Below are 19,074 nucleotides of genomic sequence, written 5' to 3'. Positions count from 1 at the left end.
AGGTGTGGCTGTGTTTCAATAAAACATAATTTACAAAAATAGCAGTAGGGCAGGATTTTGGGCATAGTTTGCTGACTTCTCTATACTACCATTCTGGATATTTTTTTCTGGACAAAAATCTAAAAAAATATTAATCATGCTGTACTTATGCATGGTTTTTGTTGTTTTTATTAGAGACAGGGTTTCATTATGTTGCTCAGGCTGAAGTGCAGTGACTATTCACAGGCATGATTCATGGCACCCTGCAGCCTCAAACTCCTGGCTTCAAATAGGCTCAAGTGATCCTCCTGACTCCGGAGTAGCTGGGACTACAGGAGTACGCCACTGTACCTGTCTTTTTCTTTTGAGATGGAGTCTCGCTCTGTTGCCCAGGCTGGAGTGCAGTGGCCAGATCTCAGCTCACTGCAAGCTCCGCCTCCCGGGTTCCCGCCATTCTCCTGCCTCAGCCTTCCGAGTAGCTGGGACTACAGGCGCCCGCCACCTCGCCCGGCTGGTTTTTTGTATTTTTTTAGTAGAGACGGGGTTCACCGTGTTAGCCAGGATGATCTCGATCTCCTGACCTCGTGATCCACCCGTCTCGGCCTCCCAAAGTGCTGGGATTACAGGCTTGAGCCACCGCGCCCGGCGAGAGTCTTTCTAACACATCTTTGTGTTTAATCACAAATAAAGAAAACTTTCTTTTTTCAGTGTAATGTATTATGTCTTTGCGTCTTACGTTGTCTGTTAGATCTCTATTGACGAAGAATGTCTGATTCCAATCCCAATTGTAATATTACCTCCTGTTTTTGTGTAGAGATGTTGCTTACCCCTTTGTGCCTGGTTACCTCTCCATAAGCTGTGCGAGTGTTGGAAGGTTTCATAACCCAGTGTTTATTGAGAACTCTGCAGAACAAAAATGCAGAATAAAGTTATTATTAACTAGGCTCATCACAGATTTACCTTTTAATATGGTTAAGTTTCCATTTTCTTTGCTTTTTCTTTTTAATTATTAAAAACAAGACCAACTGGCTTTTGTTCTTTAGGAGCCGAATAAGAATACAAATAATGTAATACTATCAAAAATTTTCCTCTTAAATTTAAAGCATTAGATTCAATAACACATGTTGAAGGTTGTGCAGCTTTTTCCCATTTAAAAATAAGTGTTTCCATGCTTCTTGCAATTTGTGGTAGATTTTAAATGTCTTTGCTATTTTGTGTTTCACTTATACATGCACATTCTTGGAAAATGTCACTTTCTCAAATACTTTGTTCCGCTTCTCCTAATTTTGTTTCAATCTGTTAAATATCATGAATGAAAATAATAAAGGTCTTTGTAAAGGAAAATGATATTAATGTTTAGAATTTTGAAATCATAAAAGCCATATTTCACATTGCTTTAAAGTGATGTTCATTGTATTGCATTAAAAAAACCCCTCTATTTTGAAAACATTGACCAGGTTAAGAATGGCTATGATTCTAATAAAATACACAAATGTAAAGAAAAAACATACTGTTACAAATAATTAAAAATAGACGGGAGACAAAATTTAAATATTTTTGTTAGGGATTTATGAAACTTGAGTTTTGGAATTGAATTCAATGTTGTATTATTTGTAATTCTTGTTTTTCATCAAGCATAAAAGATCCCTTTGCATCTGTCTACTGTACCATTTTCGGGAAGTATTTAAATTTTATTTTATTTTATTTTTTATTATACTTTAAGTTCTAGGGTACATGTGCATAACGTGCAGGTTTGTTACATATGTATAGTTGTGCCATGTTGGTGTGCTGCACCCATCAACTCATCAGCACCCATCAATTCGTCATTTATATTATGTATAACTCCCAATGCAATCCCTCCCCGCTCCCGCCTCCCCATGATAGGCCCCGATGTGTGATGTTCCCCTTCCCGAGTCCAAGTGATGTCATTGTTCAGTTCCCACCTATGAGTGAGAACATGCGGTGTTTGGTTTTCTGTTCTTGTGATAGTTTGCTAAGAATGATGGTTTCCAGCGGCATCCATTTCCCTACAGAGGACACAAACTCATCCTTTTTTATGGCTGGCATAATATTCCATGGTGTATATGTGCCACATTTTCTTAATCCAGTCTGTCACAGATGGACATTTGGGTTGATTCCAAGTCTTTGCCACCGTGAATAGTGCCGCAATAAACATACGTGTGCATGTGTCTTTATAGCAGCATGATTTATAATCCTTTGGGTATATACCCAGTAGTGGGATGGCTGGGTCATATGGTACATCTAGTTCTAGATCCTTGAGGAATTGCCATACTGTTTTCCATAATGGTTGAACTAGTTTACAATCCCACCAACAGTGTAAAAGTGTTCCTGTTTCTCCACATCCTCTCCAGCACCTGTTGTTTCCTGACTTTTTAATGATTGCCATTCTAACTGGTGTGAGATGGTATCTCATTGTGGTTTTGATTTGCATTTCTCTGATGGCGAGTGATGATGAGCATTTTTTCATGTGTCTGTTGGCTGTATGAATGTCTTCTTTTGAGAAATGTCTGTTCATATCCTTTGCCCACTTTTTGATGGGGTTGTTTTTTTCTTGTAAATTTGTTTGAGTTCTTTGTAGATTCTGGATATTAGCCCTTTGTCAGATGAGTAGATTGCAAAAATTTTCTCCCATTCTGTAGGTTGCCTGTTCACTCTGATGGTAGTTTCTTTTGCTGTGCAGAAGCTCTTTAGTTTATTAGATCCCATTTGTCAATTTTGGCTTTTGCTGCCGTTGCTTTTGGTGTTTTAGACATGAAGTCCTTGCCCATGCCTATGTCCTGAATGGTACTACCTAGGTTTTCTTCTAGGGTTTTTATGGTAGTAGGTCTAACATTTAAGTCTCTAATCCATCTTGAATTAATTTTCGTATAAGGAGTAAGGAAAGGATCCAGTTTCAGCTTTCTACTTATGGCTAGCCAATTTTCCCAGCACCATTTATTAAATAGGGAATCCTTTCCCCATTTCTTGTTTCTCTCAGGTTTGTCAAAGATCAGATGGCTGTAGATGTGTGGTATTATTTCTGAGGACTCTGTTCTGTTCCATTGGTCTATATCTCTGTTGTGGTACCAGTACCATGCTGTTTTGGTTACTGTAGCCTTGTAGTATAGTTTGAAGTCAGGTAGTGTGATGCCTCCAGCTTTGTTCTTTTGACTTAGGATTGTCTGGGAATGCGGGCTCTTTTTTGGTTCCATATGAACTTTAAAGCAGTTTTTTCCAATTCTGTGAAGAAAGTCATTGGTAGCTTGATGGGGATGGCATTGAATCTATAAATCACCTTGGGCAGTATGGCCATTTTCACGATATTGATTCTTGCTACCCATGAGCGTGGTATGTTCTTCCATTTGTTAGTGTCCTCTTTTATTTCACTGAGCAGTGGTTTGTAGTTCTCCTTGAAGAGGTCCTTTACATCCCTTGTAAGTTGGATTCCTAGGTATTTTATTCTCTTTGATGCAATTGTGAATGGAAGTTCATTCATGATTTGGCTCTCTGCTTGTCTGTTACTGGTGTATAAGAATGCTTGTGATTTTTGCACATTATTTTGTATCCTGAGACTTTGCTGAAGTTGCTTATCAGCTTAAGGAGATTTTGGGCTGAGACAATGGGGTTTTCTAAATATACAATCATGTCATCTGCAAACAGGGACAATTTGACTTCTTCTTTTCCTAACTGGATACCCTTGATTTCTTTCTCTTGCCTGATTGCCCTAGCCAGAACTTCCATCACTATGTTGAATAAGAGTGGTGAGAGAGGGCATCCCTGTCTTGTGCCAGTTTTCAAAGGGAATTTTTCCAGTTTTTGCCCATTCAGTATGATATTGGCTGTGGGTTTGTCATAAATAGCTCTTATTATTTTGAGGTACGTTCCATCATTACCGAATTTATTGAGCGTTTTTAGCATGAAGGGCTGTTGAATTTTGTCAAAAGCCTTTTCTGCATCTATTGAGATAATCATGTGGTTCTTGTCTTTGGTTCTGTTTATATGCTGGATTACGTTTATTGATTTGCGAATGTTGAACCAGCCTTGCATCCCAGGGATGAAGCCCACTTGATCATGGTGGATAAGCTTTTTGATGTGCTGCTGAATCCGGTTTGCCAGTATTTTATTGAGAATTTTTGCATCGATGTTCATCAGGGATATTGGTCTAAAATTTTCTTTATTTGTTGTGTCTCTGCCAGGCTTTGGTATCAGGATGATGTTGGCCTCATAAAATGAGTTAGGGAGGATTCCCTCTTTTTCAATTGATTGGAATAGTTTCAGAAGGAATGGTACCAGCTCCTCCTTGTACCTCTGGTAGAATTCAGCTGTGAATCCATCTTGTCCTGGACTTTTTTTGGTGGGTAGGCTATTAATTATTGCCTCAGTTTCAGAGCCTGCTATTGGTCTATTCAGGGATTCAACTTCTTCCTCGTTTAGTCTTGGAAGGGTGTAAGTGTCCAGGAAATTATCCATTTCTTCTAGATTTTCTAGTTGATTTGCGTAGAGGTGTTTATAGTATTCTCTGATGGTAGTTTGTATTTCTGTGGGGTCAGTGGTGATATCCCCTTTATCATTTTTTATTGCGTCTATTTGATTCTTCTCTCTTTTCTTCTTTATTAGTCTTGCTAGCGGTCTGTCAATTTTGTTGATTTTTTCAAAAAACCAACTCCTGGATTCATTGATTTTTTGGAGGGTTTTTTGTGTCTCTATCTTCTTCAGTTCTGCTCTGATCTTAGTTATTTCTTGCCTTCTGCTAGCTTTTGAATGTGTTTGCTCTTGCTTCTCCAGTTCTTTTAATTGTGATGTTAGAGTGTCAATTTTAGATCTTTCCTGCTTTCTCTTGTGGGCATTTAGTGCTATAAATTTCCCTCTACACACTGCTTTAAATGTGTCCCAGAGATTCTGGTATGTTGTATCTTTGTTCTCATTGGTTTCAAAGAACATCTTTATTTCTGCCTTCATTTCATTATGTACCCAGTAGTCATTCAGGAGCAGGTTGTTCAGTTTCCGTGTAGTTGAGCGGTTTTGATTGGGTTTCTTAGTCCTGAGTTCTAGTTTGATTGCACTGTGGTCTGAGAGACAGTTTGTTATAATTTCTGTTCTTTTACATTTGCTGAGGAGTGCTTTACTTCCAATTATGTGGTCAATTTTGGAATAAGTGCGATGTGCTGAGAAGAATGTATATTCTGTTGATTTGGGGTGGAGAGTTCTATAGATGTCTATTAGGTCCGCTTGGTGCAGAGATGAGTTCAATTCCTGGATATCCTTTCTGTCTCGTTGATCTGTCTAATGTTGACAGTGGAGTGTTGAAGTCTCTCATTATTATTGTATGGGAGTCTAAGTCTCTTTGTAAGTCTCTAAGGACTTGCTTTATGAATCTGGGTGCTCCTGTATTGGGTGCATATATATTTAGGATAGTTAGCTCTTCCTGTTGAATTGATCCCTTTACCATTATGTAATGGCCTTCTTTGTCTCTTTTGATCTTTGATGGTTTAAAGTCTGTTTTATCAGAGACTAGGATTGCAACCCCTGCTTTTTTTTGTTCTCTATTTGCTTGGTAGATCTTCTTCCATCCCTTTGTTTTGAGCCTATGTATGTCTCTGCATGTGAGATGGGTCTCCTGAATACAGCAGACTGATGGGTCTTGACTCTTTATCCAGTTTGCCAGTCTGTGTCTTTTAATTGGAGCATTTAGTCCATTAACATTTAAGGTTAATATTGTTATGTGTGAACTTGATCCTGCCATTATGATATTAACTGGTTATTTTGCTCGTTAGTTGATGCAGTTTCTTCCTAGCCTCGATGGTCTTTACATTTTGGCATGTTTTTGCAGTGGCTGGTACCGGTTGTTCCTTTCCATGTTTAGGGCTTCCTTCAGGGTCTCTTGTAAGGCAGGCCTGGTGGTGACAAAATCTCTAAGCATTTGCTTATCTGTAAAGGATTTTATTTCTCCTTCACTGATGAAACTTAGTTTGGCTGGATATGAAATTCTGGGTTTAAAATTCTTTTCTTTAAGAATGTTGAATATTGGCCCCCGACTCTCTTCTGGCTTGTAGAGTTTCTGCCGAGAAGTCTGCTGTTAGTCTGATGGGCTTCCCTTTGTGGGTAACCCGACCTTTCTCTCTGGCTGCCCTTAAGATTTTTTCCTTCATTTCAACTTTGGTGAATCTGGCAATTATGTGTCTTGGAGTTGGTCTTCTCGAGGAGTATCTTTGTGGTGTTCTCTGTATTTCCTGAATTTGAATGTTGGCCTGCCCTACTAGGTTGGGGAAGTTCTCCTGGATGATATCCTGAAGAGTGTTTTCCAACTTGGTTCCATTTTCCCCCTCACTTTCAGGCACCCCAATCAGACGTAGATTTGGTCTCTTTATATAATCCCATACTTCTTGCAGGCTTTGTTCATTTCTTTTTCTTCTTTTTTCTTCTGGTTTCTCTTCTCGCTTCATTTCATTCATTTGATCCTCAATCGCTGATACTCTTTCTTCCAGTTGATCGAGTCGGTTACTGAAGCTTGTGGATTTGTCACGTATTTCTCGTGTCATGGTTTTCATCTCTGTCATTTCATTTATGACCTTCTCTGCATTAATTATTCTAGCTGTCAATTCTTCCACTCTTTTTTCAAGATTTTTAGTTTCTTTGCGCTGGGTACGTAATTCCTCCTTTAGCTCTGAGAAGTTTGATGGACTGAAGCCTTCTTCTCTCATCTCGTCAAAGTCATTCTCTGACCAGCTTTGATCCGTTGCTGGTGATGAGCTGCGCTCCTTTGCAGTGGGAGATGCTCTCTTATTTTTTGAATTTCCAGCTTTTCTGCCCTGCTTCTTCCCCATCTTTGTGGTTTTATCTGTCTCTGGTCTTTGATGATGGTGACTTACTGATGGGGTTTTGGTATAGGTGTTCTTCCTGTTTGATAGTTTTCCTTCTAATAGTCAGGACCCTCAGCTGTAGGTCTGTTGGAGATTGCTTGAGGTCCACTCCAGACCCTGTTTGCCTGGGTATCAGCAGCAGAGGTTGCAGAAGATAGAATATTGCTGAACAGCGAGTGTACCTGTCTGATTGTTACTTTGGGAGCTTCCTCTCAGGGGTGTACTCCACCCTGTGAGGTGTGGGGTGTCAGACTGCCCCTAGTGGGGGATGTCTCCCAGTTAGGCTACTCAGGGGTCAGGGACCCACCTGAGCAGGCAGTCTGTCCGTTCTCAGATCTCAACCTCCGCGTTGGGAGATCCACAGCTCTCCCCAAAGCTGTCAGACAGAGTCGTTCGCGTCTGCACAGGCCTCTGCTGCTTCCCCTGTTGTTGTTTAGCTGTGCTCTGTCCCCAGAGGTGGAATCTACAGAGACAGGCAGGTTTCCTTGAGCTGCTGTGAGCTCCACCCAGTTCGAGCTTCCCAGCGGCTTTGTTTACCTACTTAAGCTTCAGCAATGGCGGGCGCCCCTCCCCCAGCCTCGCTGCTGCCTTGCAGTTAGATCGCAGACTGCTGTGCTAGCAATGAGGGAGGCTCCGTGGCCGTGGGACCCTCCTGGCCAGGTGTGGGTATAATCTACTGGTGTGCCCGTTTGCTTAAAGTGCAGTATTGGGGTGGGAATTACCCGATTTTCCAGGTGTTGTGTGTCTCAGTTCCCCTGGCTAGGAAAAGGGATTCCCTTCCCCCTTGCGCTTCCCAGGTGAGGCAATGCCTTGCCCTGCTTCAGCTCTCGCTGGTCGGGCTGCAGCAGCTGACCAGCACCGATTGTCCGGCACTCCCCAGTGAGATGATCCCAGTACCTCAGTTGAAAATGCAGAAATCACCGGTCTTCTGTGTCACTCGCGCTGGGAGTTGGAGACTGGAGCTGTTCCTATTCGGCCATCTTGCTCCGCCCCCCGTTTTTCCGGTATTTAAATTTTAAAGATGCAGAAGGTACAGTGTGAGGCTACCTTCTCTCATGCATTACAATTTTTAAAAAGCTCAAGTATTCAGCATCAAACTTGGTCTTCACAAAAAGCTCAAGGCACTTAGCTCATTTCTCATTCTATAGATGCAAAAAACCTAGTTTGTGACAAAGAAAATGAATTGTTGATCCTATTATATAAAGATATAATTACACAGGAATACTTAGTTTTGCATAGCTAAAGATCTTATATAATTCCTGTTTTTTGACTTCTTCATGTTTTGGCTCCTTTAGTGGTTCATTTGCCTAGTCCTCACTGCATTCTTGACTTTTGTCTTATGTAGAAACTGTTGGATCTGAAACAGATTGTCAGAAGGTTTCCCCGTATTTACAACATGTATGGTAGTATTTATATATAAAAAGATTCCTAAGTTATGGGTTGAGAATTCTCATGATTACTTAACCAAGTGATGTGGTTATGTACATTTGGTCAAATCTTTTAACAGGTTAACCTCAATTAATTAAGAACAAATTACTGATATAACTTGTGAAAATTAAAGTAACTTTTGATTAAAATTGCTTAATGCTTAGTAGGCTTCTCTGTTTTATCATTTCAGAAACTCTCCCTATTGTCTCAATAAAAATGAGCTAGAATTCCAGAAATGTTTGTGTGTTATAGAACTTGAACAATGGAGGCTCATTTGGTTAAATTTGTTTCAGAATAGATTATATTGCTACAATTTTAAAAAATATTTAAATAAATAAAACGTGTATAATAATTTTGCATATACTACTCTAAGTAAGGAACTTAATTTAGTAGATTTAAATGTAGCACATATAAAGTCATAATTTTACTTACACTGCTGAAATTTAATCAATTTTTTTTTTTTTTTTTTTTTTTTGAGAAGGAGTCTCGCTCTGTCACCCAGGCTGGAGTGCAGTGGCCAGATCTCGGCTCACTGCAAGCTCTGCCTCCCGGGTTCACGCCATTCACCTGCCTCAGCCTCCCCAGTAGCTGGGACTACAGGCGCCCGCCACCACGCCCGGCTAATTTTTTGTATTTTTAGTAGAGACGAGGTTTCACCAAGTTAGCCAGGATGGTCTAGATCTCCTGACCTTGTGATCCACCCGCCTAGACCTCCCAAAGTGCTGGGATTACAGGCGTGAGCCACTGCGCCCAGCCCATCAATGTCATTTTAAAGTAGTATAATGGCAGAAGGACTGAAACTTTATTATGTGTCTATTAAAAAACCCTTCTGAATCTTTGAGGTCACACTAAATCTAAAGATCATTTTGTTGCAAAAGAGAGAGACTGGATGGGTTATCTATTGGTATATAACATATTAGAACGTATTTAGCATATTGGAACAACATTTATCTTCTCATAGTTTATATGGGTTAGGAGTCCAGGCACAATTTAACTGGTTCATTAACTTAGGTCTTACAGGCTGGAGTAAAGGTCTCCTCTGAGGGCTTGACTAGGGGAGATTCCACTTCTAGCCTTCCTAGGGGCAATTCTTAAAGGCTCTCTGCAGTTCCTTGGCATAGGGCTTCCCCACATGGCTGCTTACGTAATCAGGCTCCCAAAAAGAGTCTCTAGTGATGGCCTTTGGGGAGACTGGGGACCAGGAAATGGAAGATGGCATGAGGCAGCCTTTCGAGGTGCTGGAAATGTATTTTTCTCTTTGTGTGGAGTTATAAGGGACATATGGACTTTATGAAAATTTACCAAGGTGTACACTCTAGATTTTTACACTCATTTTCAGGTATGTTATGCTTCTATATATCTTTATTTAAAAGTAATTGTAAAACATACTTTAATAAATAACTGCATTACTTTTAGATTTTTTGATATCTCTTTCTACTTTGGAACTAATTTTTTAATTAATATGACTCAACAAAAGTAAATGATAGGTATATCCTGTCACTGCTTTAATCAGATCATTGGATAATAACCTTTTAAAATAGGAGATCTTTGATCGCAATGGAATTTCAGCTTTATGTTTTGGTAGTGGACAACCTTATACATTTGGTGAATTAATTAGGAAACTTACAATCATTAAAAATGTAAGGTTACTACTACATAACATATCAAAAAATAGTGGCATGAACTCCTTATACTCAGGTTAACTTCTGGCACCAAGATACCACCTGCCTATATGGTGATTTAAAAAAAGGAAGCATACTATAACAATTTTTTTTTTTCAATTTTCTATTTAGAACCCTGATCGTCGCTAGTTCCATGTCCTTTTCCTCTGCCAATATTCTGCATACTCTACGGGACAGGATCTTCTGTGATTCCACATTGCGGGTTATAGTTCCTTTCTCCACTTATTTATATTCTCATCTAAGTAAGCAATGCTCACATTTGCTTACTGCTGAGTGTGCTCTCTCTCCTTTTTCTAATGTTCAGTTTCTAAGCTCTTTCTTTTGTATCCTTGGATTCCACCATTGTATTGAAAATAAATTCCTCTGTATCTACAGGCTGGCTTTCATTCAAAAGACAGTTATTTCCTAATGATACTCACTTTGTTTGGGTTTTGCATTCTCTTAGCTTTTTTTTTTTTTTTTTTTTTAAGACAGTCTGTTGCCCAGACTGCGGTGCAGTGGCCCAATTATAGCTCACTGCAGTCTTGAACTCCTGGGCTCAACGTATCCTCTCTCAGCCTCCTGAGCAGCTAGGAATGTAGGTGTACAACACCACACTCAGCTAATTTTTAACTTTTTTTTGTAGAGACAGGGTTTTGGTATGCTACTAAGGTTGATTTTTGTTTTTTAATTTATTTTGTTATTTTACATAGTATTGGTATATGTTTTAAAAAATTGGCTAAAAAATTTATATGTGCCCTTTTCCTAGTGTCTCTGTTAATATTTTGTTGTTGTTTGTTAATTTTTTTTTTTGAGACAGAGTCTTGTTCTGTCGTCCAGGCTGGAGTGCAGTGGTGCAATCTCGGCTCACTGCAACCTCTGCTTCCCATGTTCAAGCAGTTCTTCTACCTCACCCCACTGAGTAGCTGGAGATTACAGGCACACACCACCACACCTGGGCTAATTTTTGCAATTTTTAGTAGAGATGGGGTTTCACCATATTGGTCAGGCTGGTCTCGAACTCATGATCTCAGGTGATCCACCTGCCTTGGCCTCCCACAGTGCTGGGATTACAGGCGTGAGCCACTGCACCCAGCCATACTATTTGTTGAAGTTAAGAAAATATCCCATCTCCATATTTTTGGCAAGATGTGCCCTCTTGTTCCTCTCCCTACATTCAGTCATACTGCCATTTATCTACCTTGTGACCAGTATGACAGATTGCATTCTTTTTACATATAAGCTTATATCAGCTATTTAAAGAAACGAGGACTCCCAGGTCATTTCTAATTCTTACTTTCTAATCTTCACATGGCTGTATGGACAGTGCTGCATATCCTTTTATCATCTGCACTGATCCCTTTTCCCTACTCTGTGTTTTTCTTTATGCATATTACTTATTAATCTCTAACATTTGATTTATTTTACTCATTTATGTGTTTATATTGTGTTCAGTAGGTGTCTTTACCTACTAGAATATGTTCAACACTGGGAAGGATTTTGCCTTGTTTTGCAGTCATAGTGCCTGGCACAAAGTATATAATTTTTTTTTTTTTTGAGACGGAGTTTCTCTCTTGTTGCCCAGGCTGGAGTGCAGTGGTATGATCTCGGCTCACCGCAACCTCTGCCTCCTGGGTTCAAGGGATTCTCCTGCCTCAGCCTCCTGAGTAGCTGGGATTACAGGCATGCGTCATCACACCCAGCTAATTTTGATGTTTTAGTAGAGATGGGGTTTCTTCATGTTGCTCAGGCTGGTCTCAAACTCCGGACTTCAGCTGATCTGCCCACCTCGGCCTCCCAAAGTGCTGGGATTACAGGCATGAGCCACCACGCCCAGCCACAACTAATATAAATTTATTGAATGAATAAATTAATGAGAATATAATAGGCAATAATTCCCTCTACCATTCTGAGATTGAGGCCTAATTTTGACTTTAGATTCATTGTTACTTCCATATTGCTCAAAATAATTTCATTGGTATTTACTAACCCATTTTAGATGAGGTGTTAGGATATACCAACATCACATATAATTCCCTATCTTCCCAGTATAGTTGTATGGAAAACTTCAGTTTTCTGTCTTCTTTTTTTAAAAGGTGCTATGGTCTGTATCTATAGAAGTAGAGTTTTTCACTTCATGCCAACCTGTAAATTTTGCTTGCCCTTGGTTCAGATACATTTGTTGGTCTAACTAAGGGGGAGGGCCCTTGTAGTATCAAGCATGACCATCTAAGACTACTGGCTTATCATGGGATGCTGAGTAGGACAGTTTTCTTTATGTCAGTTGTGGCTGGCAGATCTTTTAATTGACCTGATGGATACAAGTATCGTAAGTTTGCAAAGGAAGAAGCAAGCATCTCAAGCTGGGAGGATATCATTGTAGTCAGTGAGTAGACGTGAGGATGGAATAGAGCCAAGTAGGTAGAATACCGTGAGTAAAAAAGTTAATAAAGGTTTAAAGGCTGCAGTACAAGTTTTCTGAAAGGGGAGAATTTAAACTAATGGTTTAAAAGTGCTCCAACAAGGCTAGGCACGGGAGCTCATGCCTGAAGATAGGGAATTATATGTGATGTTGGTATATCCTAACACCTCATCTAAAATGGGTTAGTAAATACCAATGAAATTATTTTGAGCAATATGGAAGTAACAATGAATCTAAAGTCAAAATTAGGCCTCAATCTCAGAATGGTAGAGGGAATTATTGTCTTTTATATTCTCATTAATTTATTCATTCAATAAATTTATATTAGTTGTGGCTGGGCGTGGTGGCTCATGCCTGTGATCCCAGCACTATGGTAGGCTGAGGCGGGTGGAGCACCTGAGGTCAGGAGTTCCAGACCAGCCTGACCAACATGTTGAAACCCCGTCTCTACTAAAAATACAAAAATTAGCCGGGTGAGGTGGTGCATGACTGTAATCTCAGCTTCTCAGGAGGCTGAGGCAGGAGAATCCCTTGAACCCAGGAGGCAGAGGTTGCAGTGAGCCAAGATTGCGCCATTGCACTCCAGCCTGGGCAACAAGAGGGAGACTCGTCTCTAAATAAATAAATAAATAACCCCAAAAAACAAACAAAAACCTGAGTCCATCTGGTGAAGGTCTTTATTTGTATAGATGAAAGTTTGAACTTCATGGCAGTGGTGTGTCATTGAAAGCTTTAGAAACAGGAATTAAATTATTAGAGAGAATTGTTTAGGGAGATTACTGTGACCAGGTGGATTTTTAAGTTTGTGATGTTTGAGTGTGATATAATAAAACAGATCACAAGGGATAAATTCCCCTTGCTTATGATCCTTAACAGCGGCCACTGCTCATTACACTCTATTTCCGAACGTCTTGTTTTCCCTTCAGTTCTGCTGGTTTCTGCTTCATTCTAAAACATTTATTGATGGTAAACTATGTCTCAGCACATGCCTGGGTATGCAAAATTAATAATATACTATTATTGGCTTAAACAAGATCACAATTTGATGGAGACTTAAAAACAAAGTATAAAAAAATTTTGAAAATGTTATTTTTCCTGAAAGTTCCTGCTTGTGTTCTATTCTCTTGGTTACACATTCCCTTTCTACTTCTTTCTTTCTCTTTTCTTTTTCCTTTTTTTTCCCCCCTCTCTCTCTTTCACAAAGTCTCACTTTGTTATAGCTCACTGCAAGCTTGAACTCCTGGGCTCAAGTGATTCTCCCACCTCAGCCTTCTGAGAAGCTGGGTCCACAGGTACGTACCACTGCACCTGGCTAATTTTTTTTTTTTTTTTTGAGACATAATCTCATTCTGTCACCCAGGCTGGAGTGCAGTGGTGACATCTCGGCTCACTGCAGACCCAACCTTCCAGGCTCAAGTGATCCTCCCACCTCAGTCTCCTGAGTAGCTGGGATCACAGACGTGCACCACCATGCCCAACTAATTTTTAAATTTTTTTGTAGAAAGGGTGTCTTGCTTTGTTGCACAGACTGGTCTCGAACTCCTGGGCTCAAGTGATCCTCCTGCCTTGATCTCCTAAAGTGTTGGGATTACAGGCATGAGCCACCACACCTAGCCCCATTCTACTTTTTTATTTTTTTCAGTCAGGATCAAGTATATTTCTTATGTCAAAAGTCCTTTTTTGTTAATATGGTTCAATATGTATACACAGGCATCCCCACTTACTTCCTGTCTTGTTTAAAAGCATCACCAAGTTCTCATTCAGATTGGCTCAAAACCTCAATATTGAAATAATCTGTACTCTGCTGTTACTGGGTATTATATAAACGTCAAGTTCCTGTTAGCTGATGGTTGTGAGTTGTTCTATATGGTTTTTTGTCTAGTCTTCCTATCAGTTGTTGAGAGAAGTATGTTGAAGTCTCTCCTATTGTAATTGTGGATTTGTCTATTTTTCCTTTCAACTCTACCCATTTTTACTTCAGATAACTTCCAGCTCTGTTGTTCAGTATATATACATTTAGGGTTGCTGTGTTTTCTTGATGTATTGACCCTTCTATCTTTATTTTCCTCTCTGTCTCTGCTTATTTTCTTAGTTCCAGAGTCTACTTTATCTGATATTAACCTTGACAGCCTCCCTCCCTCCCTTCCTTCATTCCTTTTTCCTTCTTTCCTTCTTCCCTCCCTCCCTCTCTTTCTCTTTCTTTTTGCTGAGGTGACTTTACATAATATAAAAGTTAACATTTTAAAGTATACAGTTCAGCAGCATTTAGTACATTTACAGTGTTGTATCACCACAGTCACTAGTTCCAGAACATTTTATTGACATCGAAAGAAAACCCCATATCCACTAAGCAGTCCCTCCCTGTTTCCCCCTTCCTCCAACCACTGGCAACCAACAATCTGCCTTCTGTCTCTGTGGATTGACTTGTTCTGGGTATTTCATATAAATGGATTCACACAATATGTGACCATTTGTTTCTGACTTCTGTCACTTAGCATAATGTTTGGGAGGTTCATCCATGCTGTAGCATGTGTCAGTACTTCATACCTTTTTATGGGCGAATGATATTACATTGTATGCGTACACTACAATTTGTTTATCCATTCATCTGTTGAGAGACATATGGGTGTTTCTACTTTGTGATTATGATGAAAATGCTGCTATGAACGTTAATGTGCAAGTTTTTGTGTGAATGTATGCTGCCTCCTCTTGGGTACGGGAGTAGAATTGCTGGGTCATATGATGATTCTGTGTTTAACTTTTTGAGGAACTGCCAAGCTGTTTCCTGCAGGAGATGTACCATTTTATATTCCTACCAGCAGTGGACCAGAGTTCCAATTTCTTCACATTTATTTTCTGAGTTTAATTTTTAAATTATGACCAACCTAGTGGCTGTAGTTATATTTCATTGTGAATTTGATTTGCATTATCCTAATGACTAATGATGTTGAGCATCCTTTATATATATGTTGACCATTTGTATATCTTCTTTGGAAAAATGTCTGTTCAATTCCTTTGCTCATGTTTTTTTTCCCATTGGAATGTTTGTCTACTTGTTGAATTATAAAAATTAACAATATATTCGGGATACTAGACCCTTGTCTGATATATTATTCACAAATGTTTTCTCACATTTTGTGGTTTTCTTTTTACTTTCTTAATAATATCCTTTGTTCCACAGATGTTTTAAAATATTGATGTAATCTGATTTATCGGTTCATTCATTTGTTGCTTATACTTTTGGTATTATATCTAAGAATCAATTGCCAAATTCAAGGTCGGGAAGATTTACCTATTTGTTTGCTCCTAAGAGTTTTATAGTTTTATATTTGGGTCATTAGAACTATTTCGAATTGGGAGCTAGGGTTTCACTTCATTCTTTTGCAGAGAAATTTCTACTTGTCTCAACATAATTTACTGAAGAGCCTGTCCTTTCCCCATTGAATAGATTTGGCAGCTTTTTCAAAAGTTAATTCATCATTAATTTGTTTCTGGACTCTGAATTCTATTTCATTTTTGGAATGTGTAATGCTAGACATTAGACATTTGTATGTCTAATACTAGGCCAGTTTCACAGTGTTTTAATAACCGTAGTTCTGTTGTAAGTTTCAAAATGTGAGTCCTCCAAATTTGTTCTTTTCCAACTTTGTTTTGGCTGTTTGGTGCCACTTGTACTTACATTTGCGTTTAGGATTGGATTTCTCATTTCTGCATAAAAGGCCATTGGAATTTCTGTAGATATTGTATTGCTGTTATAAATGGAACTGTTTTCTTCGTTTGTCTTTTGGATTGTTCATTGCTAGGTTTTGCATGTTGATCCTGCAACTTTGTTGAATTTATCAGTTCTAGTTCTAGTACTTTTATAGATTACTGGGAATTTTCTCTCTGTATAAGAATATGTTATCTATGAATAGATACCTTTTATTTCTTTGTATTGCCTAATTGCTTTGCATAGATCTTTCAGTACAATGTTGAATAATAGTGGGTATCCTTGTCTTGTTCCTGATGTTAGGGGAAAACTTTCAGTTTTTCTTTATTGAATATGGTGTTAGCTGTGGGTTTTTCATGAGCCCTTTATTATGTTTTCAAGTTTCCTTCTTTATTTTTTTTTTTAAGTCAGGGTCTCGCTCTGTCACCCAGGTTGGAGTGCAGTTTCATGATCATAGCTCATTGCAGCCTTGACCTCCCGGGATCAAGCAGACTTCTAGCTTCAGCCCCCTGAGTAGCTGGGACTACAAAAAGAAAAAAAAAAAGTACTCTGGTATTTGCAGATTGGCTTTAAACTGGGACAGTCCTTGAATGTGTTGTAATGCCATCTACAATTCTGCCTTAGTCTTCACTTCCCACTTGAGATGAGCTCAGCCAGAGATGCAAAACGAGAGTCCTTACTGTTTTTCTTCGAGGAAATGTTTGGCCCTGTGTATGAGTGTTTTAGTTTTTATTCCTCAATATATTAGCCAGCATATATAAGCAAAGATGGACACATAGATACACACAAAATATTCATTTTAAGAAATTGGTTTGTGTGATTTTGGGGTACAGCAAGTAAGAACTAGGCCAGGCCAGCAAGCTGGGAGGCTGGACACTGTCAGAGAAGAATTGATGCTGCAGTCTTGAGACAGAATTTTTTTGAAATAACATGTAATTTCACAAATTGAATCTCCATGTTCAGTTCCTTTTTTTTTTTTTTTAAATCTGCTATCTTCCTTTTAAATGTCTTTATTCATTTCCTTTTCATTCTGGAAAATGTATGTACTACACAAATTCAGTTTTCTGCATGAACTAGTCTATTTATAGCTCAATATACACTTTCTGTTTTTACTACTTTTTTTGTGGAGAGGTAGTGTGCAGAGGAGAGTAATGGACTTGGTTGGGTGTTTATTATTTGCTTGAGGATGGTATGTTTTCTGTATTCTTATGAAGAAAATAAGATTTGTTTTTTCTCCCAAAATTAAAAAAAGTTTATGAAGAGATTTTCTCTCAAGGGAAGCTATTATTCTAACTTGTAGCTCAGGTTCAACAGCGAGTGGTGCATAGTACTGGTTTTTAACAAATATCAGGCCGGGCACGGTGGCTTATGCTTGTAATCCCAGCACTTTGGGAGGCCAAGGCAGGTGGATCACCTGAGGTCAGGAGTTCAAGACCAGCCTGGCCAACATGGTGAAACTCTGTCACTACTAAAAATACAAAAATTAGCTGGGTGTGGTGGCACACATTTGTAATCCCAGCTACTCATGAGGCTGAGGCAGGAGAATCACTTGAACCTGGGAGGCGGAGGTTGCAGTGAGCCAAGATCGCACCACTGCACTCCAGCCTGGGCAGCAAGAGTAAAACTCTGTCTCAGGAAACAAACAAACAAACAAAGATTCAAGTTGTAGTTGTAGTATGGATTCAGTGAGTCATTTGCAAGAACTGATTTTCTTTTTGCAGTTCTTTCAAACAAATGTTATTCCATACATTAAATTTATTTGTAACTAATTTATTTATCACATGACTAGCTATTGCTGCCTCACATGCTGGGCAAAGACAAACTGGCCAGTGTGCTCCTTGGGTTGAATAATCACACTGCCTGCAGCAGTTGCTCAGTTTGGTAGTCATGTGGCTCACACAAAGGCCTAATGCCTTTTGTTTTGTTTTTGTTTGTGAAAATACAATTGTTTCAGTTGAAAAGACTATCCTGTTTCCATTGGTTTGCCTTTGCTTCTTTGTCAGTGATCCATTGCCTATATTTGTGTGGGTCTATTTCTGGCTTCTCTGTTCTGTTCCTTTATATTTCTCTATTCTTTCACCAATACCACACTATCTTGATTATTGTATCTTTATAGTAAGTCTTGGATGTCAGGCAGCATCAGTTTTCAATTCATCTCTTCTCCTTCAATATTGTGTTGGCTATGTTGAGTCTTTGGCCTTTCCACGTAAGCTTTAGAATCAGTTTGTCAACACTCAAAAAATAACTTGCTGGATTTTGACAAAATTCAACACCTTTTCATGATGCAAACTCTCAGCAAACAAAGAATAGTAGGGAACTTCCTCAATTTGATAAAGAATATCTACAGAAAATATGTAACTAACATCATACTTAGGGTTACAAACTATGCTTTCCTGCTAAGATCAAGAACAAGGCGAGGATGTCCCCTCTCACTTCCTAGTGGAAGTCCTAGCTAGTGCAATAAGACAAGAAAGGGAAATAAAAGCCACACAGATTGGGAAGGAAGAAAGGAAATGTTTATGAAATTTTGTTTTTTATTATTTTTAAAATTAGTAGACTTTTATTGGGCAGTTTTAGGTGTATAGAAGAATGGAGTGAAAAGTACAGCGTTCTTTCTTCTTCTTTTTCCTTCTCCTGTTCCTCCTTTCTTCTTTCTTCTTGACCAGCTCTCACTCTGTCACTGGACTACAGTGGCACAATCGTAGCTAATTGCAGTCTTGAACTCCTGGGCTGAAGTGATCCTTCTGCCTCAATCTCCCAAGTAACTGGGACTACAGGCGTGCTACCATGCCACACTGATTTTTTACTCTTGTAGAGATGGGGGTCTTGCTACATTGCCCAGGATGGTCTTGAACTTCTGGGCTCAAGCAGTCGTCTCACCTTGGCCTCCAAAAGTGCTGGGATTAGAGACGGAACCCACTGCACTTGGTGCCTGGACTCCCTTATTCTTTGATACATCCACTTTCTCCCATCAGTGACACATTAAATTAGTGTGTCTAGTACATTTGTTTCAGT

At 39.2% G+C, this 19,074-nt stretch overlaps 1 protein-coding gene across 13 annotated transcripts in view; it reads left to right on the top strand.

Annotated features, from left to right (window-relative positions):
* The window catches only part of BCAS3 (BCAS3 microtubule associated cell migration factor), a 736,060-nt gene that overhangs the window by 154,519 nt on the left and 562,467 nt on the right, over window positions 1-19,074 (top strand). The window lies entirely within an intron of this gene.

Source organism: Trachypithecus francoisi, unplaced genomic scaffold (assembly GCF_009764315.1).
Source record: "Trachypithecus francoisi isolate TF-2019V2 unplaced genomic scaffold, Tfra_2.0 Lachesis_group20, whole genome shotgun sequence".
In the NCBI taxonomy this organism is placed as follows: domain Eukaryota; kingdom Metazoa; phylum Chordata; class Mammalia; order Primates; family Cercopithecidae; genus Trachypithecus; species Trachypithecus francoisi.
This window is presented reverse-complemented; position numbering and strand designations above follow the sequence as displayed.